General features: G+C 38.5%; 1 long non-coding RNA gene across 1 annotated transcript; it reads left to right on the forward strand.

The window, feature by feature from the left end:
* The first annotated feature begins 764 nt into the window (after positions 1-764).
* On the forward strand, positions 765-11,993 carry LOC306659698. Its single transcript, XR_013763387.1, has 3 exons — positions 765-1,071; positions 2,391-2,505; positions 11,803-11,993. It is a non-coding gene; the product is annotated as an uncharacterized lncRNA (long non-coding RNA).
* Positions 11,994-27,521: the final 15,528 nt, after the last annotated feature.

A 27,521-nucleotide genomic window follows, 5' to 3' on the forward strand; every position in this document is an offset into this window, starting at 1 on the left:
CTTTTGAAGTTGGCAGGTAAGTTGATGAGTTGGATATGTGAGAACTATTAAAAAAAAACATTTGTTTTTTAATTATAATAGCAATACATATTCATTCAAGAAAACTTTGGGGAAAAATACAAAAGTACAAAGAAAAATAATAAAAGTTACAAAATGAATGTCTTATTTACACAGTCCCTTTTCCTTTTTCTTTCAAGAACATGTATTTACTTATCACTTTTAGGAACAGCATGCTGTGGTCACTTCCCAAATGCCGTTCTGTTAGTTCTATGCCAATGCTGCTTTTCCATTTATATGGTGGGTTTTCCCTTATTTTGCTATGATTCCAAGGGCACTATACAGCTCTGTAAGGAGTCCCTGCCAGGTGAAGTCATCACCATGTACTTTGGTCTATAATCCTGCACTGGACTCTCTCTTGTTGTGCAGTGTATCTTCCCAAGACCTTTGGACTATAGTGAGCATTCTTACTAAGTGAGCAGATTTGTGGCTACACCAGTCTGGAGGGTCAATTGCAAGCAAGATAATAGAAAACCCATTAATTTACAGCCCAGGTCAGTCCTTTTCCTTCTTTTCACCCAATCCCTCTTCTTCCAGCCAGGTTGGAAAAGATCTGACTGATTATTAATTGATTTCTTTAACTTTACCTTTGTTTCCCCATGTGTATTCTTAGATTCCCAGGTCTCTGAGGGAGCACTAAAGTGCTCTCAGGGAATAATCTCCGTGTAATATGATAAAAATGAAGTTTGCTCTTGACACTACCTGTCACAGTAGAAATTCAACAAATGTTAGTAGATACAATGATTTATAATTTTAAGTTGGAGAATCCATGTATAATCCAAATGAATAGGATTAGTATATAATTGGAAATAAAAAAACAGATTTAAGAAAATATATGTATTCAATTGAGTGATATGTTGCCTATCCATCTGTAGTAGATTGCATGATCCTTGAGAACCATTGACAATGCTGGGAAACTACAATGTCCTGTATACTTTCCTCTTGACTTGGAACACATACATGACTATATCTTCTCATTCTCCAATAATCCACGGTGCTCAACAGACTTGCATAGTAGGTATAGAGTTGATTAGTTTACTTTTGAGATTGAGATATAATTTTTTGGAGCTAAGCATGCACTTTAACTAGCTTCCAAAGCGCCTAACAGAAGAATCTAAAACAGGTAGATTTTTCAATAAACACATGGCAAATGAGGAAACCCTTAAATTTGTATAGCCATACTGCAGAACACTCCAAGACATATCTGCTTTCGGTTCCCCCAAGAAAAGCTTTGAACTCAGTGGGCTATTACATTATCAAAAGTTATTGAGTTAATTTTAGGTATTTTTTGTTTTTTATAGGGAAGTTGGATCAACCATTGCTTTATTCTTGGACAAGCACAACCATCTTCTACAGGTCATCTGTAAGTGTCTTGCTACTGCATAGCATAAAAAGTGAATGTGGAGTATGAGTTCTTAGCATCATCTCCAACTCTCCTCTGCCTATTTTCTTTTATTTTTAAATCTCTTTTATTTTATTTTATTTTATTTATTTATTTTTTATTGTAAACAAATGGGATACATGTTGTTTCTCTGTTTGTACATGGAGTAAAGGCATACCATTTATGTAATCATAAATTTACATAGGGTAACATTGTTTGATTCATTCTGTTATTCCCCCCCACCCCTCCTATCCCTCTTTTCCCTCTATACAGTCCTTCCTTCCCCCATTCTTGCCCCCTCCTTAACCCTAACCCTAAACCGAACCCTAACCCTAACGCTAACCCCTCCCACCCCCCATTATAGGTATTGTTATAAGTTCATAATTGTAATCTGAATGATAACCTAGTAAAGAAAGAATGAAAACCCTAAAGACAAATAAAACATTTATTTATTGATACACTCAACAAATATTCATGAGCACTTGCTATATTCCTCTCCACTCTGAAATTAGGCAAAGATAATATAATTATATAACCATGTGAAAGACTGGCATGGTTCTGGCTCCTATGGACTTTGCAGTCTAAGGGAGGAGACAAGTACCTAGTTAATTTCAAGAATCTACAGTCCATGTTATGATACATAAAAACATAAACTAAACCAGAGGTCTTCACACTTAGTGAACATTAAAATCATTTGTAAGACATTTAAAACAGATACTGGGCCCATATTAAAAAGTCAGATTCAGTGCCTTTGGGATGGGGCCCAAGAATTGCATTTCAAGTTCTGCTGATCCAGGGATCACACTTGGAGAACCATTGCGTAGACCAAAGGAACCATTGGTCAGGCTGAACTAAAACTCTGTGAGTTCGTTATTTTAATTATAACTTAAGACAGAATAAACATGAAATATTAGTTTGTATAGATGTATTTCTTTCTGCTTGCCTTTTCAAGGAAAGAGTTTGATTTTTTGGAATTTTTTTGCCATGTATATGGGAAAGGAGTCTTGTGTTTCAGCAGAAAGAAGAGATTTTGTTTAACCTAGAGAAGAAATCCAAGGTCTATGAAGGTAAGTATGTCCCTGTTATGATCATGTCTTAGATACACAGTGAGATCTCAAAAAAATGGAGCATCACAAGAGAATGGTTCTGGGTATGGAGTCTCCCAGTGCTTCCCACGACTCCCATATCCAGCACATGGACATGGAATACCAAAGAAACAGAATAATCAGATGACCAGGAACCACACAAGTAGTGGGAATGGACATTTGGAGATTCTAAGTGATGACTAAGAGATAAAAGACCCCCATTCTCGATAACCTGATACTATGTAAGGTGGAGTCCTAATAACAGAAGGGATTTCTTGCTAGCTAAATAGAGAGGCATGGACAGGGATTTAAATAGGTTTAATTTTAATGAAATATAATTACAGTTTTATTATAATATTATTTCTCAAATGTCTGTTGTGTGGGCTCAGATTTGTATTTACCTCTCTTAGTTATTGAGGCAATTGTAAAACTATCTTAAGAGAAATTTAAAAACAATAAACCACCACTTCATATGTGTTTTCCATGAGTTTGGGGGGAAAATACTAATACAAATTTTCATATTAAACATCTATCAATGGATATTTACTAGGTTGGGAATGTGACTCAGTAGTACAGTGCTTGCCTAGAATGTGTGAGGCCGTTGTTAAATTAAAAAATGGTGGAATGAGACAGAGGTCATTACCCTATGTACATGTGTAATTACACAAATGGTATGAATCTACATCATGCATAACCATAGAAACGAAAAGATGTACCCCATTTGTGTATAATGTATCAAAATGCAGTCTGTAAAAATAAAAAAAAATTAAAAAAAGATATTCACTGGTAATATTGTATCATATATACTTTAAAAATTTTTCTCAATGTAGATAAGTTCTATGCCCAATTTAGAAAATAACAATATATTGCAAATGCTTTCCCATGCTATTAAACATCTTTGAATACATGATAAAAAAAATGACTCAATTAGGATGTTTCCAAATCACCCAAATGTATTCATGGTCAACATTCACTTTAGGATGAGGGACACCATGTATCCAAGAGGCAGTGTAATGCTACTGTTGGTGGAACTGGTTCAGGAATCTCCTGCTTAGGTTGGAGTGTGTCATGTGATAATTACATGAGTCTGGACAATTGGCTAAATGTTTTGTGTCTAGTTTTACATTTGGAAAATGAGTGTAATGTTATGCCTACCTCTCAGGGTTGTTGTGAAGATTAAATGAACTATGGCTTCAAGTTTTTTAATGCAAGAATTCAACATTAATGACAATATAGACTGCAGCCAATTTACACAAATGGGAATTACAAGACTACATTTCAAATAGAAAAGAATGTGGCTTGTAGGATATATTCTCCTTGGAGGCTTAGAATTCAGAAACGTCTTCAAAAGACCTAGAACTTGTTATTGTTGCCATTAGACCGTGATCTGTTTTAAGGTATGATTAACTGAAATTCTGTAAAATATTCAGTGCATTAATGGAGAGTTTTAACATTAGAATAGAAACACTGAAGATTTTTAAACATTAGCTAAGTTGATTGGGGCTTTAATGCTGTCTTTCTTCAGTTTTATCCTTCATGACTCAGGCTATACAAATATCATTACCTGAGTTGAAAAAATATAACAAGGCCAACCCCTATTCCATGTGTGATCCATAGAATAAGACCCTGGAGAATAACAAGGGGGTGGGTCCTTCCCTGCCTATTTCATCATATTAAACATCTGTGCATTTCATTTTAGCTTATATTATAGCTGGCTTTCTTGGTTATAGGCATACAGAGTATCCTTTCCCCCAAACAAGCTCTGTTTCTTGTAACTCACCATCTCCGTTTTGATTCCTTAATTCCACTGGCAATTTGGAGCGGCTTGCTTACTCATGTTGTGTCTGCAGTTTTGGAATCTTAGCCCTTGAGTCATGTAATTTCAGAAATCTTTGCCTTCTGCCTTATGTATTAGCAGCAATCAGGCAGCCCCTTAAGACCTTCCTGGAAACATCCCAAAATACCTCAGCTTTTATTTTGGTTTTAGCTCGAAGGAATTCCAGTCAAGTTAGCCTTGGGTTCTTAATTTTGACTGGCCACCCACTTGAAGACAGCCTCAGAGATCTCTAGTTAGCACCTTGGGCAGCAATCTGTGGTTTTTTGAAATTTTACAGTCAAATTTTGATATCATATTTTCCAAATCACAATTTAACTTTTTATTCCAAGCAAAACTTTTTCTGTGATTGATGTTTAGTACTGGTAATTTCCTTTCCTAATTAGCTTATCAATGAAATGCTGGGTTCCAAAGTAGAAAAAAAATAGTTATAAAGATTCATTAAGGGGGGATTCAAGATGGCAGCCTAGAGGGTGGCTGCATTTCATGTTGCTCCAGGACTCAGGATTCAAAAGAGGAGATATTGAGACACTTGGGACCAACTCAAAGCAGCCGGGTGACTCTCACCCGTTGGGAAGGCATCCCGGATGGGACGGTGGTCCCGGAACGCAGGAAACTTTGTGAAGTAGAGCTGCCGGCGAGACACCCCTCCCCTCGCTGGAGCAGTGACCTCGGACAACTGGGAGCCCCGTAAAGGAGGCCGCACGGCACAGCACTGGGACTCGGAGCAACCACTGGGGCTCTGGCGGCTGCCCAGGGGAGGAGTGGCGAGGAGAGCAGTGTGGACTCAGAACACCGGGGCCTGCCCTGAGGAGGAGGAGGAGGAGCGTGGCCGCTTGGATGCGGAGTGACTGCACCAGAGCTACAGGCGGTTGCCAGAGGAGAAGCCATGCGGCGAGCTGTTTGGACTCTAAGACCACTTCTGAACACCGGGGCCTGCCCGGAGGACTAGGAGGAGGAGAAGGAGGAGCGCAGAGGGTCGTTTGGACTCGCAGTGAACTGCATTGGTGCTCCAAGCGGCTGCTCAGAGGAGAAGGCGAGTGGTGAGTTGTTTGGACTTAAAGTGACAGCTCCTGAACACAGGGGGGCTGCCTGGAGGAGAAGCGTGGTGGGTCGCTTGGTCTTGAGTGGCCGCACCAGAGCTCCGGGCGGCTGCCCAGAGGACCCGTGTAGCGGGTCACGTGGATTCAGAGCCACTCAGAGCGACTGCTCCTAAACACCCGGGGGGGGGGTTATCTGGAGAAGGAGGAGGAACGGGGAGGGTCACTTCGATTCGGAGTGATTGATTGCCCAGGGCTACTGGTGGTTGGTGGGAGGAGGAGGCACGCAGTGAGTTTCTTGGACTCCTAGTGACCGCACCGGAATACTGGGCGGCTGTCTGGAGGAAGAGGAGTGTGGCAGGTCTCTGGGACTCAGAGCGATTGTACGGGGCCCCAGGTGAATGCTCAGAGGAGGGGCCGCATAGCCAGGCGATTAGGTGCAGAGCAGGGTCCCAGGATCTAGGAGGCTTCTTGGTGGAAGAGCCGCACAGAGACAGGCTTAGGGTAGAGCGAAGGTTCCAGGCCTGCGGGCAGATTCTCTGAGGAGGGGCAGCCTAAGGAGATTCATCTGCGAAGGGTGAGGCTCCCAGGCCCAGGAGGTAGGGCCGGGCCCCTGGGAACTTTGCAGAGGAAGGCAGCCCAGCCCAGGCGGTAGCTGTAAATTGAGGGGAACCTCTAGGAGGGAACTGACCACCGAGACCTCCCCACCAGGTGAGTCTTCCCTGCCGGGTGAGGTTTCCCCACAAGGACAGTAAAACCAGAGACTCAGGCCAAAACAGGCCTTGCCACAGCCCGCAGCCTAGTTCGCCTTTGGATGACCTTTGGTCAACAAGTGGAGGCACCTCTGCCCACTAGCAGGGAATATACCCCACCTGAAGGCCACCACTCCTAGAGAGGCAGCTTCCTTGTGGAGCACCGCATTATCAACTTCCTCCAAGACTTCAGCCTACAGAAGGCTAAGAGGGGATATATATAGAAATCTTCAGGGACATTCTAAGTCAATAGAGGAAATCTGCAATATCTCAGCGGTCCACTGATACCTGAACAATATGAGAAAACAAGGAAAGAAAATGCTGCAAACAAATCTAGATGTTACATCAATAAAACCCAATGACAGCATGGCAGAAGAAATGACAGAAAAGGAGTTCAGAATGTACATAATTAAAATGATCAGAGAAGCAAACGATGAGATGAAAGAGCAAATGCACGCACTGAATGATGAGATGAAAGAGCAAATGCAAGCATTGATTGACCGCACCAATTGACAGTAAAAAGAGCAAATACAGGAAGCAAAAGATCATTTCAATAAAGAGTTAGAGATATTGAAAAAAAACCAAACAGAAATCCTTGACATGAAGGAAACAATAAACGAAATTAAGAACTCCATAGAAAGCATATCCAATAGGATAGAACACCTGGAAGACAGAACCTCAGATATTGAAGACAAAATATTTAACCTTCAAAACAAAGTTGAACAAACAGAGAAGATGGTAAGAAATCAGGAACAGAATCTACAAGAACTATGGGATATCATGAAAAGGCCAAATTTAAGAATTATTGGGATTGAGGAAGGCCTAGAGAAACAAGCCAAAGGAATGAACAATTTATTCAATGAAATAATATCAGAAAATTTCCCAAATCTGAAGAATGAAATGGAAAATCAAGTTCAAGAGGCTTATAGGACTCCAAATATACAAAATTACAACAGACCGACACCAAGGCACATTATAATGAAAATACCTAACATACAAAATAAAGACAGAATTTTAAAGGCTGTGAGAGAAAAGAACCAAATTACATTCAGGGGGAAAGCAATACGGATATCAGCAGACTTTTCAATCCAGACCCTAAAAGCTAGAAGGGCCTGGAACAACATTTTTCAAGCCCTGAAAGAAAATGGATGCCAACCAAGAATCTTATACCCAGCAAAACTTACCTTCAAATTTGACGATGAAATAAAATCCTTCCATGATAAACAAAAGCTAAAAGAATTTACAAAAAGAAAGCCAGCATTACAGAACATTCTCAGCAAAATATTCCGTGAGGAAGAGATGAAAAACAAAGAAGCAAATCAGCAAAGGGAGGAATTATCCTAAAGGAATTGTCAAATAAAGGAGGAACCAAGTTGTGTCAAACAAATAAATAAATAAAATTTAAAAATGAACCAAATGACCGGGAAACCAAATCATATCTCTATAATAACCCTGAATGTTAATGGCCTGAATTCATCAATCAAAAGACATAGACTGGCAGATTGGATTAAAAAGAAAGATCCAACAATATGTTGCCTACAAGAGACTCACCTCATAGAAAAAGATACCCATAGACTAAAGGTGAAAGGATGGGGAAAAACATACCATGCACATGGACTCAGCAAAAAAGCTGGAGTATCCATCCTCATTTCCGATAATGTGGACTTCAAGCCAAAGTTAGTCAGAAGGGATAAAGAAGGTCATTTCATACTGCTTAAGGGAAGCATAAATCAGCAAGATATAACAATCATAAACATCCATGCCCCAAACAGTGGCTCATCCGTGTATGTCAAACAAATCCTTCTCAATTTCAGAAACCAAGTAGACCATAACACAATAATACTAGGTGATTTTAACACGCCTCTCTCACCACTGGACAGATCTTCCAAACAAAAATTGAACAAAGAAACCATAGATCTCAATAACACAATCAATAATTTAGACTCAACGGACATTTATAGAATATACCATCCAACCAAGAGCGAATACACTTTCTTCTCAGCAGCACATGAATCCTTCTCTAAAATAGACCATATATTATGCCACAAAGCTAATGTTAGCAAATACAAGAAGATAGAGACACTACCATGTATTCTATCAGATCATAATGGATTGAAGTTAGAAATAAATGAAAGAGTAAAACACAGAAACTATTCCAACATCTGGAGATTAAACAATATGCTATTATATGATGAATGGATAACAGAAGATATTAGGAAGGAAATTAAAAAATTCTTAGAGGTAAATGAGAACAAAGAAACATCATATCAAAATCTCTGGGACACTATGAAAGCAGTACTTAGAGGGAAATTTATTTCATGGAGCACATTTAATAAAAGAAGTAAAACTCAACAAATAAATGACCTAACACTACAGCTCAAAGCCCTAGAAAAAGAAGAACAGACCAGCACTAAAAGTAGTAGAAGACAGGAAATTGTTAAACTCAGAGCTGAAATCAATGAAATTGAAACAAAAGAAACAATACAAAAAATTGACAAAATAAATAGTTGGTTCTTTGAAAAAATAAACAAAATTGATAAACCTTTAGCCACACTAACAAAGAGAAGACGAGAGAAAACCCAAATCACTAAAATTCGGAATGAACAAGGAAATATCACAATAGACAGGATTGAAATACAAAACATAATTAGAAGCTATTTGGAAAATCTATACTCCAACAAAATAGAAAATTTCGAAGACATCAACAGGTTTCTAGAGACATATGAATTGCCTAAACTGAACGAGGAGGACATACACAATTTAAATAGACCAATTTCAAGTACTGAAATAGAAGAAGTCATCAAAAGCCTACCAACAAAGAAAAGTCCGGGACCAGATGGGTTCTCAGCCGAGTTCTACAAAACCTTTAAAGAAGAGCTCATTCCAATACTTCTCAAAGTATTCCATAAAATAGAAGAGGAGGGAACCCTCCCAAACTCATTCTATGAAGCCAATATCACACTGATACTTAAACCAGACAGAGACTCATCAAGGAAAGAAAATTTCAGACCAATATCCTTAATGAACATCGACGCAAAAATTCTCAACAAAATTTTAGCAAATCGCATACAAAAACATATTAAAAAGATAGTGCATCATGATCGAGTGGGTTTCATCCCAGGGATGCAAGGTTGGTTCAACATCAGGAAATCAATAAATGTAATTCACCATATTAATAGACTTAAAGTAAAGATTCACATGATTATTTCAATAGATGCAGAAAAAGCATTTGATAAAATACAGCACCCCTTCATGCTCCAAACACTAGAAAAAATAGGGATAGTGCGAACATTCCTTAACATTGTAAAGGCCATCTGTGCTAAGCCCATGGCTAATATCATTCTAAATGGTGAAAAACTGAAAGCATTCCCCCTAAAAACTGGAACAAGGCAGGGATGCCCTCTTTCACCACTTCTATTCAACATCGTTCTTGAGACTCTAGCCAGAGCAATTAGACAAACCAAAGAAATTAAAGGGATACAAATTGGCAAAGAAGAACTCAAACTATCCCTGTTCGCTGATGACATGATTATATATTTAGAGGAACCTGGAAATTCCACCAGAAAACTCTTAGAACTCATAAGTGAATTCAGTAAAGTAGCAGGTTACAAGATCAATGCCCATAAATCCAATGCATTTTTATACATAAGTGATGAATCTTCAGAAAGAGAAATTAGGAAAACTACCCCATTCACAATAGCCTCAAAAAAAATAAAATACTTGGGAATCAATCTCACAAAAGAGGTGAAAGACCTCTACAATGACAACTATACAACACTAAAGAAAGAAATTAAAGAACATCTTAGAAGATGGAAAGATCTTCCATGTTCTTGCATAGGAAGAATTAATATTGTCAAAATGGCCATACTACCAAAAGTGCTATACACATTCAATGCAATTCCAATTAAAATCCCAATGACGTACCTTACAGAAATAGAGCAAGCAATTATGAAATTCATCTGGAAGAATAAGAAACCCAGAATAGCTAAAGCAATCCTTAGCAGGAAGAGTGAAACAGGGGGTATTGCAATACCAGATCTTCAACTCTACTACAAAGCAATAGTAACAAAAACGGCATGGTATTGGTACCAAAATAGAAAGGTAGATCAATGGTATAGAATAGAGGACACGGACACAAACCCAAATAAATACAATTTTCTCATACTAGACAAAGGGGCCAAAAATATGCAATGGAGAAAAGATAGCCTCTTCAACAAATGGTGCTGGGAAAACTGGAAATCCATATGCAACAGAATGAAACTAAACCCATATTTCTCACCATGCACGAAACTAAACTCAAAATGGATTAAGGACCTCGGAATCAGACCAGAGACCCTGCAGATTATAGAAGAAAATGTAGGTCCAAATCTTCACCTTGTTGGTCTAGGATCAGACTTCCTTAACAGGACTCCCATAGCACAAGAAATAAAAGCTAGAATCAACCACTGGGACAGATTCAAACTAAAAAAGTTTCTCTCAGCAAAGGAAACTATCAGCAATGGGACGAAAGAGCCTACAGAGTTGGAGAATATCTTTGCCAATCATACTTCAGATAGAGCACTAATCTCCAGAATCTATAAAGAACTCAAAAAACTCTACTCCAAGAATTCAAATAATCCAGTCGACCAATGGGCTAAGGAAATGAATAGACACTTCACAGAAGAAGATCTACAAGCAATCAACAAACATATGGAAAAATGTTCAACATCTCTAGTAATAAGAGAAATGCAAATCAAAACCACCCTAAGATTCCATCTCACCCCAATTAGAATGGCGATTATCAAGAATACGAGCAACAACAGGTGTTGGCGAGGATGTAGGGAGAAAGGTACACTCATACATTGCTGGTGGGGCTGCAAATTAGTGCAGCCACTCTGGAAAGCAGTGTGGAGATTCCTTAGAAAACTTGGAATGGACCCTCCATTTGACCCAGCTATCCCACTCCTTGGCCTATACCCAAAGGACTTAAAATCAGCATACTACAGAGATACAGCCACATCAATGTTCATAGCTGCTCAATTCACAATAGCCAGACTGTGGAACCAACCTGGATGCCCTTCAATTGATGAGTGGATAAAGAAACTGTGGTATATATATACAATGGAATATTACTCAGCCATAAAGAATGATAAAATTATGGCATTTGCAGGCAAATGGATGAAATTGGAGAATATCATGCTAAGTGAGATAAGCCAATCTCAAAAAGCCAAAGGACGAATGATATCGCTAATAAGTGGAGGATGACACATAATCGGGGGGAGGGCAGGGTTAGTGTTAGGGTTAGAGTTAGTGTTAGGGAGGGGGGCAAGTATGGAGGAAGGAAGTACTGTATAGAGGGTAAAGAGGGGTGGGAGGGGTGGGGGGAAGGGAAAAAATAACAGAATGAATCAAACAACATTACTCTATGTAAATTTATGATTACACAAATGGTATGCCTTTACGCCATGTACAAACAGAGAAACAACATGTATCCCATTTGTTTACAATAAAAAATAAATAAATAAATAAATAAATTAGAACCCCCCCCCAAAAAAAAAAGATTCATTAAGAAGTATATTTTAACAAAACATGAGTAGTTAATTGAAGGATGGAGTTCCTAGAACATTTGTGAATATATTTATTTGATAAATTCTTATTTATCTACCATATACAGGATATATTGCTAAGTCACAAGAATGAAAGGACAACTAAGGTTCATTTTCTTCCATAAAAAGCTTTTGATCTAAAATGAAAAAAAAAGATAAATAGGTAAGTTTGATACGGTGTGTTGTTATATTAGGGGTAAGTACTGAATGATGACCGTACAAGATAAGTATCAGGAACATTATGAGGCTCGGGGTTAGAAGAGGCTTCCTGGGACAGATCACAGCAAACCTATGGTAAGAGTAAATAATTTAGCCTGGAAGAGAAATGTGTTTTGAGCATGTTAGGCAGAGAAAATAGCCTGTACAAGGACCTCAATTATTTCAACAGGGTTGTACTTGTCTTCAAGATCTTATTCACATGCTGTGCTTGCTGTGTGGATTGTAAAAATGGCCACAAATGTTTCCTGTTCTTGCATCCAAGCCCTTACCATGTGAATTTATAGATCCTCCCACAAAAAGGAGGATAGATTTCTTTCCCTTGAATCTGGGTAGATCATGTATGTGACTTGCTTTGGTTACAGATAACAAAATAATAGTAGCAGAGACTAGGCAAGTACTTGTACATTGGAGCCTGACCTCTTGCTGAGCTGGAGACCCTGGTGTTTTAGGAGTCTGAGGCGGCCTGCAGGGAGAGGTGCCAGGTATGTGAGGAAGCCATCATGTGAGGCAAGTAAGCTCCTGCAGCTGCCGCAGAGATGTCCACAGTGTATCTCCAGAACCTGTGGATATCTTAAGCTCACGTGGCAAAGGGACTTTGAAGTTGTGATTATATTAAGGATTTTGCCATGAGGAGACTATCCCAGATTATTTTGGTGAGTTAATGTAATAGCAAGCATTCTTTTAAAAGGGAGGCAAGAGGTTCAGAGTCAGAGAAGATGTGAAAATGGAAGAAAGGAAGTCAGAGAAGGGGTTGAAGATGCTATCCTGCTGGCTCTGAAGACAGAGGGAGGAGTCATGGGGCAAGGATTGCAGGCAACTTTTAGACGCTCCAAAAGCCAAGGAAGAAACTTCTCCTCTAGAGCCTTCAGAAGGGACACAGTCCTACCAATACCTTGACTTTAGTGCAACTGTAAGATAATAAATTTGTGCCATTTTAAAGCACAACACGTTACAGCAGCAATATGAACCTAGGACACAACGCTAGATCATCTAGCTGCCAGCCAACCTGCCATGTGACCATTGCTATATGACAGAAACTAGTAGAGATCAGTCAATCTGGCACAAACCACAGGACCACCCAGATCATCCACAGGAAATGTGAACTGTAATAATAAACAGCTATTTTTTCATTGTTTTAAGTCACTACATTTTGAGGTGATTTCTTACACAGGAACAGCTAAGCGATACACTAATGTGGAAGTTCAAAAGCAAAATTTAATTGCTTAATAATTATTTTTTAATATACCTGTAGAATTTTATGTAAAGTTTTCATTTGGAATTCTAAATGAGAGTTATATCTGTTGCTTTATCTAATGCAAACCTATTAATGCTACCTTTAGAGTAATGAGGTAGGCCCTGAAGTAGAAGTTTGAACTTGGTTTTGCTTCCAAGGAGCCTACAATTCACATCCTGGAAGTCTGATCTTGAGCATGTCACTCAAGTCTCCAAAGTTTAGAGCCAATATATTCAAAAAAAGGATAAAAGAAATACTGAGTTTAGAGGACTGTTTTAAGGCTTAGATGAGAAAATGCTTGTAAAATACTCAGCTTTTGTGACGTTCAATAAATGTTCAACAAACATCAACCAAGTAGAAAGAAGAGGAAAAGTCAGATGGCCATACAAAAAGAAATCAAATAATATAAAAAGTAGTGATAACTACCTTTTATTGTTTATGTTGTTCCAGAAAATGTATATTTATGTTATTAATAGTGACAACAATCCCACATAGTAGGAACTGTTATTTCCATTGCGCAGATGCGGACACTGAGATTTCTAAGGTTAAGTTCATTTTCACATTACATATGCAGCAAGTAACACCACACCTCTAAACCTGCACTGTCTCTGATTCTGAAGTCCTTTATCTTTCTGTACCAGGTGGCCCATGGGGGTTTGTGACTAAATTAGCTGCAGTCAGGCAAACCTGATTCCATTAGCAACTCTTTTGTAGTTCTCCATTGCTAGTAGAATCAAGTTCAAAATCCTAATGTGGACTGTGCATCTTTTTACTACCACCTTTCCTACTTTATATTGCTTCTCTTAGCCTCTGGTCACACTGCACTGACATCCACCAGCATGGTGACACATCATGCTCTGCTACTTCTGATCTCACAATGGCTGGTCTCTCTCTTGGAAGGCTTTCTCTCTTCTTGGACAGGATGACTCTCGCTCATTCTCCTCTGTTTTGGAATTGTTTACTTCCCTGATACTTAGATTCCTTTTGTTTCATCTTCAACATTTTCTTCTTTCTTTCTTACTTTTCATCTTTGAAATTCCTTGTGTCATTACCTGTCTTTCCCTTCAGCAGAACCTTCTGGTGCCTGTTTGATTCAAGAGTGCTTCTTTTCTGAAGACAGTTCCCAGTCTGCAGGAATGATCTCTTAGAACGAACAATGTATTTTTTAAATACATAGTTTATTTCTAAACTTTATTTCCCTCTCTTACCCTACCCTGCCCATTGATACAGGACTGGCCATTCAGCTTCATTTTGCCCCAAATTTGGAATTTTCCATAAAGACATGTGGAGCCTAAAAGGATTGGGCTGAATCATGTTAACAGCAGTTCTATAAAGCAAGAATTCAGCAAATTCTGTCACTGAGTCTATACTCTGCCTGGTTTCTACCCTCCTCAACCTTGGTTATTCACAACTTCTTTGGATTTCTAGTTTCCTTTAGTATCTTTCCAATACAGTCCCCTTTCTTCTTAAACTAACTAGATTGGTCTCTGTCACTGCTGGGCTGTGAGCTCTGGTAATATCATTTGGGAATTCCTTCTTATTACTCACCTGTGGACACCCTGATGTTTTGGAAGCCTGATGGAAAGGCATTCACTAATCTCTAGACTTACCTATTTTAAATTTTGGTGTGTTGTAGGTTTTTAAAAAGTTTCCTAAATGATTATTATTTCCTTGAAATAAGTCAACATAAGCCTCTACATCCAAGGCCTTACTCCTTTTCTTCTCTCTTCAGCTTAGACTAACTCATTTCTTTGGAATGTCATGAGAGGACATTCTATCCTTTGTTAAGAGACTTGACCGACCACAATTATATTATTATGCCTATGTCTGTTGAAAAATTCCAGGGAATGTTAGAAAGAATCACAAGGGATTTTGGCTTGAATCAAATGAAACCAGTTTGGAATGACAATGCAAAGAGAATTTGTCTGAACAGTGAACTAAATGTCTTAACTATGAAAAAGATTGATTTCAACTTTAAGCTTTTTCCTTCCTTGAAGTCCTATGTACTGTATATACTATATAGATTTTATATAAGTGGTGTTCTTGTTAGGGTGAATAAGAACCTGGTCCTTGCTGTTAAACATAACTTCTGCTATGTGGTACCTAGTTTGTTTGAGTTCTACTACTATATCATATCAGTTTCCTGTATTACATATAAATTTTTAAACAACCCTCAGTAGATAAGCTCTTGCTCAGTCTGAGTTCTGTCACTATCAATTCTATAATACCCTCACTAGAATCATTACTTTTCCGTAGCTCTTTCCTGTCTTCATACCACTCCAGTAAATTCCCAAGCCTGAATTCAAGGACAACCTTCCTTGATTTAGCATACAGGTTACTGAACATTGCAAAAGTAAAACCCTGTAACCACAAACTAGAACTACTCCATATTTAGAATTTCAAGTTTAGTTGGGCCCTTTATACTGCTTGGCAATCTTCTCATTTAATGCTGGCTTAGCAGCCTCAACTCTTCCTCTTTTGATAGATAACTTTGCCTCAGTCTTGACAGACAAAACAGAGGCCACCAGATGTAAACATGTCCCTACTCTAAATCATGAAAGCACCCATAGCAGCACCCATCCTTCCTTTTTGTAGAAGAGAAAGTGAGTCAATATTTTTCAGTCACGTTTTTATCTACAGACTAACCTCTCCACTGAGTTCATGTTTACATTTCCTGTTACTTATTGAAATCTCTTTTCATAGGTTATCCAATGAGCATCACAAACTTTTCATATTGAAAACAAAACTCACGATCTTTCTTGCCAAAAGAAACACAAAAAGAAATGAGCACACATGAAAGATGGGAGGGTGGAGGTAAAAACTGAGATTAAAGAAAGTCTGGGAAAAAGAAGTCTGGAAACTGGAAAGAGAATGGGAGCAGGATGAAGAATGAAACAGAGTAGAAGCAGTTGCAAGCCAGGACCTGTGGAGGAGGGAGGTCTGGGGACTGTGTTTGAGATCATGTGTGTGTGTATTGCGTGTCTGCCTTGCTCACTCCTGTGTATGTGGTGGGTGCATCATCAGCTGATCTTTCTGGTCATACATAGCTAGGCACTTGGTCCCCCAGTTGACAAGGAAAAAGGGTAGGAATGAGAAGTTAAGCTACAAGCTGTGTTTATGGAGCGCTGCATCCATTGGTTACCCATGTCCTTTCCCCATCTGTTATACACAGAGGTGTTCACTGCAGAGGTAACAGTATGCCAAAGATCAGGATGATTTCCTTACAGAACCAATGTCACATCTGGGTGTCACTTAAAAAAAAAAAAAAAAAAAAAAGTCCTAGTGCAAAAGTCAAATGTATTTCCTCACACTTTACTTAAAATTATGATTACTTAAAATCATACTATAGTTCAGCCTAATTCATATACAGCTCTTAACTTTCATATTCAGTTATTCCTAGATTTTATAATTGACTTCTTTTTCTGCTTGAGAAAAGAAACATATGCTTTACATATATTAACTCATTTAATTTTATGACAAATCTGAGAGTTGGTTAGAAAAATTAAAACAACCAGAAACAATGAAAGTGCTTAACAATAAACAAAAATATTGGTTAAGGAAATTATAGTGTAATGTTACTATGGAATGGCATGCAACCTTTAAAAGGAAAGGAAGTAGATGTGTGTGCCTCCAGGCAGAAAAGTGTTAGAGACATACTTTCAATTGTAAAAAGGAAAAGCTCAGCAGTTTATAAAGGTTATTCCTTTAGTTTGTATGTATGCTCATCTCTGTTTGTATGTGTGCATATGTTTTTAAAGGAAATATATTAATAGATGCACACATTTTTCTCATATGCTAATGCCTTTTTTCTTAAAATGAATTACAGAAATTGGGAATGGTAATTAGCTTTAGGATAGATGGGAAGTAGGGAGGCTCTTACTATTTGTCAGTAATCTATAATATCTGTAATGTTGGGTATGTAGGAATTTTGCAGTGTTGTGTTCACTTTGCAAAATTTATATGTATATAATGTAGAGCAAAATATATTATTTATAAGGTTATGTTAAAATGTATTTACAAAACATATATTACAAAGTAAACTGGTAATTTTGATGCATGCGATTAATGGCTTAGGATCATTGATTTTCATTATAGAATGTACAGTAAAGGATAGTATACTTTCATTTTTTAGATCATGAACTTATATTACTTTTACTTAGATTTAACCAAAATAAAGATGGGATGTAGGATCAAAGGCTGCAGAGGGAAAGGCAGAGTAGAGCAACACCAGAGAGACTCAGTTGGAATCCCAAGTCTGCTACTTACTAGCTGGATACCCTTGAGTAACTAACTAACCAGTGTCTGTGCCTCAGTTTATCCAATTGTAAAATGAACAACAGAAGTACCCTTCATATGGGATTGTTTTGAGGATGAAACAAGGTGATAGAGATGAAGTGCTTAAACTCACATTTTGCTCACAGCAGGCACTGTTATAAATCTGATTTGTTATAAATATGCACTTAGGTAAGAACATATGCCATGAACCAGTTCAAACTATTTTATTTCCTCCAAGTTGATCCGTGTCTACTTTCATTAATAATTCCAGATTTGAACTAATTCCAGGCTTGGGAATTAATCAATTATCAGAGCAATTGTTTGGAATCCCTGAAGGAGGAACACCACGAGAGGAAATTTAATTTAGCTGTATGTTTTTAAAATGCAATTTGTATTCTAATTGTTTTGCTTTAATCAGTATCATTTTTTCCCTGCTACTGTCATTCTGAAAGACCTTGAAGACTTTTTTTTTTCATGTTCTTCTTAATTTTAATGAACAGTCACACCCGATTCTCTCCAGGAGATCTTTGGTGAAGCCCCTGGCCCACTCAACTCTCTTGCTTTATGTTACAGTTTATCACATTTAGCCCATTTTAGATCATGTGGTCTATTGACCAGGACCACAGGAATTATTACTTTATGATACTATTGTATGATACTATTCTGTAGAATTTATTTTACTAATTTACCCAGGTTTTCAGGATGTTTATTGGTTGGTAGCATTTTTATTATGACTTTTACCTTGACCTGACATTTCCTATAAGATCTTGTACTTTATTCTTTCTTTTTTTCATAACTAAACCTTAAAAGTGGAAATTTACAATCCATAGCAGTGCAGTTTCCATTTCTACAGCATGTTTACTCCTTAGCACTTTGTAAACTCCTTTAATCTCTCTAGCCTGCTGAAATTACTCCTATTTAGTCAGAGACAAATATATATTTCAGTATTTTCTTTTTTTCTACTTAACTGCTCAACATCAACTTCTTGATAACTTCTTGAATATTTCTCTTGAAACTTTCTTTTCTGTTAGATTCCAGGAAAACTCCCTCCTAGCTTGCTTCCCACCTGTGACCATGCCTTCTAAGTCTTCTGCATACGCATCAATATCTAAGATCTTTTGTAATCTTAGATCCAACACTTACACCAATCATTGTAAACAAGGTTGTCGAATTAATGGAAATGTTCTTAAGAACTGAAACATTATGCCAAATATAACAATCAAACAACACCTTCTAAAGAAATGGTCATTATTGAGACAATAGCAGTTTTGAATACAGAATTGTGAAAATAAATGTTTCTGTGATAAAGTTAAAATTGGATTTTTTCAGCATTCAGTGATAAAATTAAAAAGATACACTTAGAAAATGATCTTACAAAACAAAAACCACTGCTGAGAAAAAAGTTTTAAATGCAGTTCTTAGAAAATCCACTTGCAGGCAATTTGGGAACAATTAGGTAGGAGGATTGCAAGTTCCAGACCAATCTTTGCAACTTGGTGAGACCCTCTCTCAAAAAATAAAAAATGCTGGGTCTAGCTTGGTGGTAGAACTAGAACCTCACTGAATTCAAACCCCAGTACAAACAGAAAAAGAAAGAAAGAAGGGGAAAAAAATTTGCATGAAATTCATTCTGATTCCCCAATAAACCCTCCAACACTACTCTTTAGAGCCGATGGACCCAGGGGTGTGCCAGTTATACATTTCCATTCCTTGGAAAGGAAAAAAAGAGTGAGAAGTACCCTTTTACCTTATTCCTCTTTTCCTTTCCAAGGAAATCTTCCCTTTCAGTCTCTTTCCTCTCTCCTCCCATGAGAGGCAAGTTGATGAGTAGGTTGGTGCGTCTCTGAGGAAAATCTGGCAAGTGTCCACTTTGTGCTCCCCCTCTGCCTGCCTGCCAGCAGAGAGTGTGCTCTGGTGGAGCATGTGGAAGCTTCATGGGAAAGGTCCTCAATTGCTTTCTCCCCAAAGATTGAGCGGGTGAATGTGCACGCCTGGTTCTGGTACTCAGCTAGGGAGGCCCGTTGCTGAAGTGCTCCAAGAGCCCTTTTGGCCTCTATTTGCTTCTCTCCTTTGCCTAGCTCAGTTGATTCAGAATTTGAGAGGGGAAAACAAGGGAGTTGTTTAATAGTTTCTTCAGATGCCATTAGTACCTCTTCCATAGTCACTTCCCACTATTTGTAACTTTATACACTGGAGAAAACTGCCATTTTACATATTGTTCTACAGTGGTGATTCTAAATTACTTTCTGTGATTTCCTTAGGATGAGACACAGCCACTCGTAGGAGGATTTCATTGTCCTGAAGAAACTTATGTTCCTCTGTGGTAGATTTACCATATCCATTGTACAATGATGAATTTGGCTAGAATTCCTGGGGTCACATACTCTTGTTTCCTATTTTTGAAATATAGATAACAAAATTCTGACTTTGTTTTTTGAAAATTAGATATTTTCTAATATCCTATGGTTCTAGGATTTTCTTACACTTACTGTTTTTTTTTTTGTTGTTGTTGTTTTTAAATATGATACTGAGGATTGAACTCAGGGGAGCTCTATCATTGAGCTACATCCCCAGCCCTTTTTATTTTTAATTTTGAAACAGGGTCTCACTAAGTTGCCAAGGCTGACCTTGAACTTGCAATTCTGCTTCAGCCTCCTGAGTTGCTGAAATTACAGGCATATGCTACTACTATATTCAGCTCATAACATTCACTTTGAATGAAAACTTCCTCTGTATACTAGATTTTTTTTAAGAATAATTTTTCTAAAAATGATAAAATTAAAAATTAGGATCAGAATTCATAATAAATTAAAACCTTTTTCTTTGGGGTTTTATGACTATATAATAGTAATAAAATGCATTTTATAGTTCTCACTTGAGGATATTAAAATATTACAGTTTTTATAGACAATTCCAATCAGCATCCCTAATTTATATGTAAGGGAAATGGTGAGTCATTCTAGTTTAGATGGAGAATGCCTGGCACAGTTAAACCCTAAAATTCTAAAATTCTAACCCTGAGCTATCTGAGGCTCAGCCAGATTAATTTAACAAAGATTGACTGAGTAACTACCATTCATGAAGTATGGTGTTAGAAACTGGGGGATCCAACAGTTCATCCGGCCTGGTCCCTGAGATTCTTTTGCAGAAATGGGAGAGAGAGAGATATGAATTTAGTTAATCATTGTAAGATTCTCTTCTTCAGAAGTACTAGGACAACCAGATATTGGCCAAATACTCGGCCAAATGGATTAATGCTAGGCTGGGGTTTCTGAATACTGGATCTTGGGCAGGTAAATGCCCTGAAGTGTCCAGGGATGGGCAGAATTACTTGGTAAGTAAAAACCAAGATGCAAACAAAGCAAAATTTCCTTGGAGAATTCAAAGGTGTAACATTTTGGGGGAGTGGAATCTAATCCTCATAAATTAAAATCCAAAGGACCAAGAGTCTGGTAGACACTAGGACCAGGTAGACAATGAGAACCAGGCAGAAGGAAAATGAGAAGACCCAAAATCATTTTAGAGAACAGCTGGCCAGCTTATGACTCATTTCTTATGGCTGCTGGCCATGTAAATTGTGAGCTAAAGGCCTGAGTTAGGAGGACACCAGCCAAATACTATATCATCATGGGGCAGTGGTAAGAGGACAGAGATTTCAGCAAATCGTATAAGTTAGTTGTTATTTTCAGCAAGTTCATTTTTAAAACTAGTGCATGGGAATTCTCCCAGGAACAGCAGAATTATATAGAGATGGAATAACTAAAATAAGCAGGATCATTGACATATCTTTTGCACTTAGTGTGTTTGCTTTCTTTTATGTCATGTGTTTATCTCTAGGTCTGGAGGTAAGACCAGGTATTCCAGACATATTACAAAAGGAAGGATAGGTGAGTCTCCAAAGTAAAACTGGAAAACTGTTTCCAGATTTGCAAGAAACTTAATCCAGACTGGCAAAAACAAATGGAGGAAAAAAAGAGAAAAATCAGTCTATTAAATGCAGTCAAAGAAAGTGATTATAAGAAAGAAAAAGATATCTGAATTTATCCATAATCCCAAATGTGAAAAATTTTTCAGATTCTCAAAGGAAAACTTTGAGCCAGGCAGATACCAATTGGAATTCTGGTTTAACCACCTAGTAATTTTGTAATCTCTGGCAAGTTAGGTAATTTCTCTGAGCCTCAATGGCAAAGCCAAAATTATGATACATATCTAAAAGCTGGAATACAAGATTAGAAGACTGTTCTGGCACATAGTTAATTATTATTAACATCTTTCAAGAGAATATATATTTCAGTGATGAGAAATGCAAGCCAAAAAGGAACACAGAGAAAATAAAGATAATAGGAATATACCTTTGATACAAGAAAGATAATCAATGAAAGAAAATAGAGAAATCAGATGATAGCTAAAAGGTGGCATCAAGCTACCCTTATTAAACCCCTTCACCTCTTCAAGACAAGAAAGGCTTGGTAAAAAACAATAGAACTAAAGAAAAGAATATAGAGAAAAGAGAAATCAACAGTGTTTTAAAGTGTAAGGTGGAAAAGACTGTTTAGCCTCAAACACTAAAGATAAGGACCAGTTGGCAGGTTGAGATAGGTTGAGATAGGCAGGAGTCTGAACTTTATTGAGGTACCCCTCCCCCCACCACAACTCACCTGTATGTGCTGGAACTTTTCTGTCCTTACTGGACTTAAGTTTTCTAAAGCAGGTGATAACTTCAATTTCTCTGAAGTTTTTTTTTTTTTTTTTCTTCTTTCTTCTTTGGTTTTTAGACAATGATTCTCTCTGGATTCTCATCCTTGCTTAGAGCTTGTCAATATCTTCTTCTGGTTGTCCCTACATGTTGGTGCTCACCAGGTTTCTAGCCTTAGCCTGCTTTTTGTCCCATATGGCTCCTGAATGAGTTGTCCTGGTTCTATCACTTATTTGAACTTGAATGTTAATAATCCAAAACCTGTGTCTCTGGGCCAAACCCTTCTTCAGAATTCTGAGATTTCTCTTGTGACTTATTAACCAAAGTCTAGGTCTGGCTAGATATTTTTAGTCCCTCAATTTTAATATGACTATGTTAGTCAGCTTTTCTTTAATATAACAAGATACCTCAGCTAATAAACTTATAAAGAGAAAAGGTTATTTTGGCTGACAATTTTTGAGGTTCCAATTCATGATTAGTTGACTCTGATGCTTTGGGCATGTGGCAAGGCCATAATGCATCATGGCTGAAGCAACTGGAAGAAGAAAACTACTCACCTTATCAGACAGGAGGCAAAGAGGAGGAAGTAGAAGGGGCCTGGGCTCCAGAATTGCCTTCAAAGACACACTTACCATGAAAAGCACCTCCTATCTCATAAAGGTTCTACCACCTCCCAGTAGCATAACCCTGGGGACCAAGATTTTGACATATAACTCTTTTGAGGACATTCAAGATCCAAACTTTAGCAAGAACTAAGTAGAACTCTTCAGTCACTCACAAACCACTTCCTGCTTTGACCTGCATTGCCTGGACAGACCCCCCCCCACTCCACCAAGGAGGACTTTTGCCAGCTGCTGGCAACCTTAGCTCCTGCCTTGCTTCAGAGAGCCACTCAAGTAGATTATGCCTTTTCCTGGGCTGTTTTATGCCCAATGGCTGAACACCCTGAAAGTACAAGAGCAGAGCAATATTGGCCTCACTGAGGACATCTCTAATGGGCAATATACTCTCTAGGCCTCTTGGGAAATTGAGTCACTGTCAGACCTACATCACAGGTTACCTGTCTTTCTGCTTAACCCTACTTTCATAACCTTCCTTTCACAGGATTCCCCAAAACCAAAGGCCGATCTTGCTGATAAGCGGATGATGATACATAATGGGGGGTGGGAGGGAGGCAAGAATGGAGGAAGGATGGATTGTACAGAGGAAAAAGAGGGGTGGGGAGGAGGTGGGGGGAAGGAAAAATAACAGAATGAGACAAACATCATTACCCTATGTACATGTATGATTACACAAATGGTATGACTCTACTTCATGTACAACCAGAGAATCAAGTCGTACCCCCTTTGTGTATAATGAATCAAAATAAATAAAATAAAAACATTTATCATGCCAATCTATGCCTCAGCATCTGCTTCCAGATAACACAAATTGCAACATATTAGTATCTACCTGTATTTCAAACCAGAAATCTACGTATTATATCTTCCTCGCCTCCTGCATATACCTGCCATTAAAATCCCAATAATTCTTTCTCCTAAATCTTTTCCTATTTTCTAGTTACTTTCTCTGCAACTCCCTATTTGCTGCCAATGTTCTAGCTCGGGTTTCACATCCTTGGCAGTCCTGTCTTGATAAACATAAAGGTTAAAATTTCAACCATCAAATGGACCCTGAAGGGCCATTGTTCTCCTCCTTGCTGAACTGCAAGTTTGTACAAATCTCTCCTTTAACTGCGTGCTCTTCCAGGCTAGAAGCCAAGTCTAATTCAGCTTAATATATAACCTCCCCAATCTTCACTCACCCCTCAATTCTGGAGCAGAAATCTCACTAGGTGTCTGACACTTAGAGAAACTCTGTGAATATTTGGGTAATTAATGAATCACTATTACCCAGGTACATAAGGTTTAAACAATGCGTATGTGGTATTATTTAAACCTATAGTTGAATAGTTGTGCCTTATAGAATGCTTATTTATAAAATGACTTAAGCACATCATTCACACATCATAAAGCTGCCCCCTTTTCATCCTTTAGCTGTATTTCATGGTTAAAACATTAGCTGTGATATCCCCACTGAGAGTATTTAGTGTAGGTAATTCAGTTCATTCGGAGAAGAGAACAGATTTTAGTTATTGCTTATTTCTTACATTTGTAGTTTCAGTTTGCTGTTTTGAAAAAGTTACCATTGACTTTCAGTTTTCCATACTCCATACAGAGTATGGAATAATTACATAAAAGTCAGGGGTCCATCTTCATAATGAAATGTGGTTCCATATTCAAAAGCAAATCCTTCATTTCCAAAGATTGATTAAGATAATACTTGGGAAAAGAATCCCACAGGGTTAAACTTAGAGTCCTGAAAAAAAATTCCACCCAAGGATCTCTTCTGTAGCATTTTGTTTGATTATAATTTGGATACATTTTCATTTACTCTAATCCTTTCCCCTGAAATTACCTATTCCAAGATGCTTAAATCAGTGGCAAGAAAACTGTTGGCCAAAGTTACTGCCTCCCTTATACAAATGGTCTTTTTTAATTATATGACTCTCACTTAAAAGTGGCTCTATGTGGCCAAGATGTTTTCAGTTTATGATTGTGCAAGAACTGTTCTGTGATTTTTGCCATTGAACCTAGTCTTTTTCCTCTCTCCCTTGCAGTTCTTGCCTTTTCTCTTTGCTGAGGTCATCTGAGAAAGATGGAGAGGCTTATAGGTAATTGTGCATTGGTCTTTTTATTTGCAGTTTAAGGTTGGAACATTTCAAAGAAAAGAGAAATTGGCATGAATCATTGTTTACTTAGGATTTCAAATTCATTCAACAAACATTTGTGGAGTGCTGGCTGTGAGCCAGCATTAAAAGTGCATATGTATCCACATGTCCAAGGAGCCATGTCTGATGGGAGATATTGAAGCCAGTAATGATTCCTAATCATTGTGATGAGTGCTATAAAGGTTAGTACAAGAAGCCCTGAAGAGATATATGATTCCACATTGACTAAGTGTTGGTCTCCTTTCTGGATGGATGACACCCAGAACTTGGAAGAAGACTAGTAAGGAAGAGGAGGAGGTGGTAGAATAGACAAGACAGATAGGGCCTTCTGAGGAGTCAGGAGTTGGTGAAACTGTAAGAAATTCTGTCTTACAAGAAGAGTGCAAAGAAGAGCATAAAGAAGTAGTAAAAAAGAATGATGAAATTATGAACATTTATAATTTTTTTTCCAGTACTCTGGAAATGTGGGTTCTAGACATTCTAGTGTTTCTTTTTTTCTAAGTGGGGTGACATTGTGATGCAAAACCAAAGTAGCTGAATATTTCACTACTTATCTAAAAAGATGGATAGACCTTAGGGGAGGGCAAAACATTTGGGCAATATGGTGTTAGATGGTCTGGATGGAGAAAGAAGCAGGCAGAAAGCTTGAGGAGATGGTGGTGGAGAGAGACTCCAGGAGGAGGTGGTGTTGGGGGCTGTGCCATGTTGGCGGCGCCGGGATGGCGCCTGATCACATCGGCAGTGAGGAGGTTAATTGACATAAGCACACTCAGGTGATTTTCTCGTCCCTCACACAATGTATGCGCATGTGTTCTCGAGGACTAATTGCCTGCTCAGAGCGTCTTGCCTAATCTTTGCGTAAGAGGCGTGGCCCTGCTCTCCGCCTCCTGGAGGTGATGTAAGCATAGGCGGAGTGAGACAGAGACACAGCAGCCATTAGCAGAAAAGCAGTAGAAGGACACACACCCAGCAGCAGCCAGAGGGAAAAACACGCGGCAGCAGCTAGTAGGGAAAAGCGGCGGCAGCCAGAAGAAAGAACACAGCAGCTAGTAGAAGACACACGAAAGCAGCTAGGAAACCTGAGAGGGCAGCTAGTAGGGAAAAGCGGCATAGCAGCTAGGGGCAGCGGAGGAAGGCAGATTGCAGAACGGAGAACTGAGACGCATCACTAGGGCGCCTTAGGTAGATACCCATAGTTCACAGGATGCAGGACTTTAAGGCGTAGCAAGTCTCTTCCTCTAAGCTCTAAGCAAAGCCTGTCCTTCTCTCAAGGTCTCTCTTAAGCAAAGTCTCTCACTCTCTGATAAGCAAAGTCTCTCTCTCTCTCCTCTCAAAGCAAGTAAGCCTCATTTCCTCTATCCTCTATAAACAAACAAGCAAGAAAGCAGTGCACTAAAGAGAAAGATAGAAGTGCCTCAGTTTCCACTCCACCACCCATAAGACCCATGCAAGTTGTTGCTGCAGGCGGTGACAAATATCCATGGATGACAAATATCCATGGATTTTGGAACTGCAAAGAGCCAGCAACAGGTGGTAAGAGAGAGAAAGAAAGACACACACATATTGCAAATACACACTCAGAGATAGTGAGAAACCCAGAACAAAAGAGGGAGGGATGCCTATAGGGAAAAACTCTTAGACAGGCAGTGAGAAAACAGGCAGAGATACAGACACCTAGAAAGACAGACATTAAACAGGCTACCACAAAGATGAACTTTCATGAAGGAGAACTGCTATTTTAGGGGGTTTTAAGAAAAACTGCCTATACAGTTTTATGCTGTTCCCTCTATTCACAAAAAGTGCAGTAAAACTACCCTGCTTGTTGATGCTGTTACAATTATTGTTTTTGCATTTGGGCACATTCACATGGGCCGATTTGCCCCACAGATGTCCACTTATATACTGTAATGGTGAGTTGGGAAAAGACCAGAGAAGATCCTTGTATCCCAATAAAAGTTGGGGTTCCTCAGAGATCAACTTGTGTTGATCAGGTGACTTTTCACCTGAAAAGGGTGATTTTTCTCTGTTTAAAACCAGGACTGATGTGCAAAGAACCCTGAGACTCTGCATCTTGGGAAGAGCAGCATGGGCATCACCTTACCTGGGAAGTCCTCCCAGTCCTTGCAGACCTGGTTATACACCCCTCATTTACATTCCCACAGCACCTTGTCTCTCTCCCTTAGTCACAGGGCCACATGTCTTTATTCTGTTGTTACTAATAGACACCATGGGAACTCGTATTAATAGGAACACTGGATTCTTGGTTTTATAATAAAAGGCACAGAATACATGTGGGAAATTAGCCTATTGGTTTGTGCTATGCCTTTACATGAGTGGATCCTAGAGAGTAGTTCAAATGGAGAGAAACCTTCAGTTATTTTTCTCAACTGGCCAACTTGGGACAAATTCTCCTTCATTTCCTGTTTTGCCTAATTCATCAAAGTCAAATTCAGTGGTTTACAGGCATTTGCTAATGAATGTTATTATTCTCACATTATCTAGGAGAAAAGGCTTATGTTAGGAGACTTGCTAAAGGTGAGAGTATTAGTAAATGGCAGTTAAGGTCATCAGACATTTACCTCTCTATTTCTAC

This window comes from Sciurus vulgaris (assembly GCF_902686455.1).
Source record: "Sciurus vulgaris genome assembly, chromosome: 1".
NCBI lineage: Eukaryota > Metazoa > Chordata > Mammalia > Rodentia > Sciuridae > Sciurus > Sciurus vulgaris.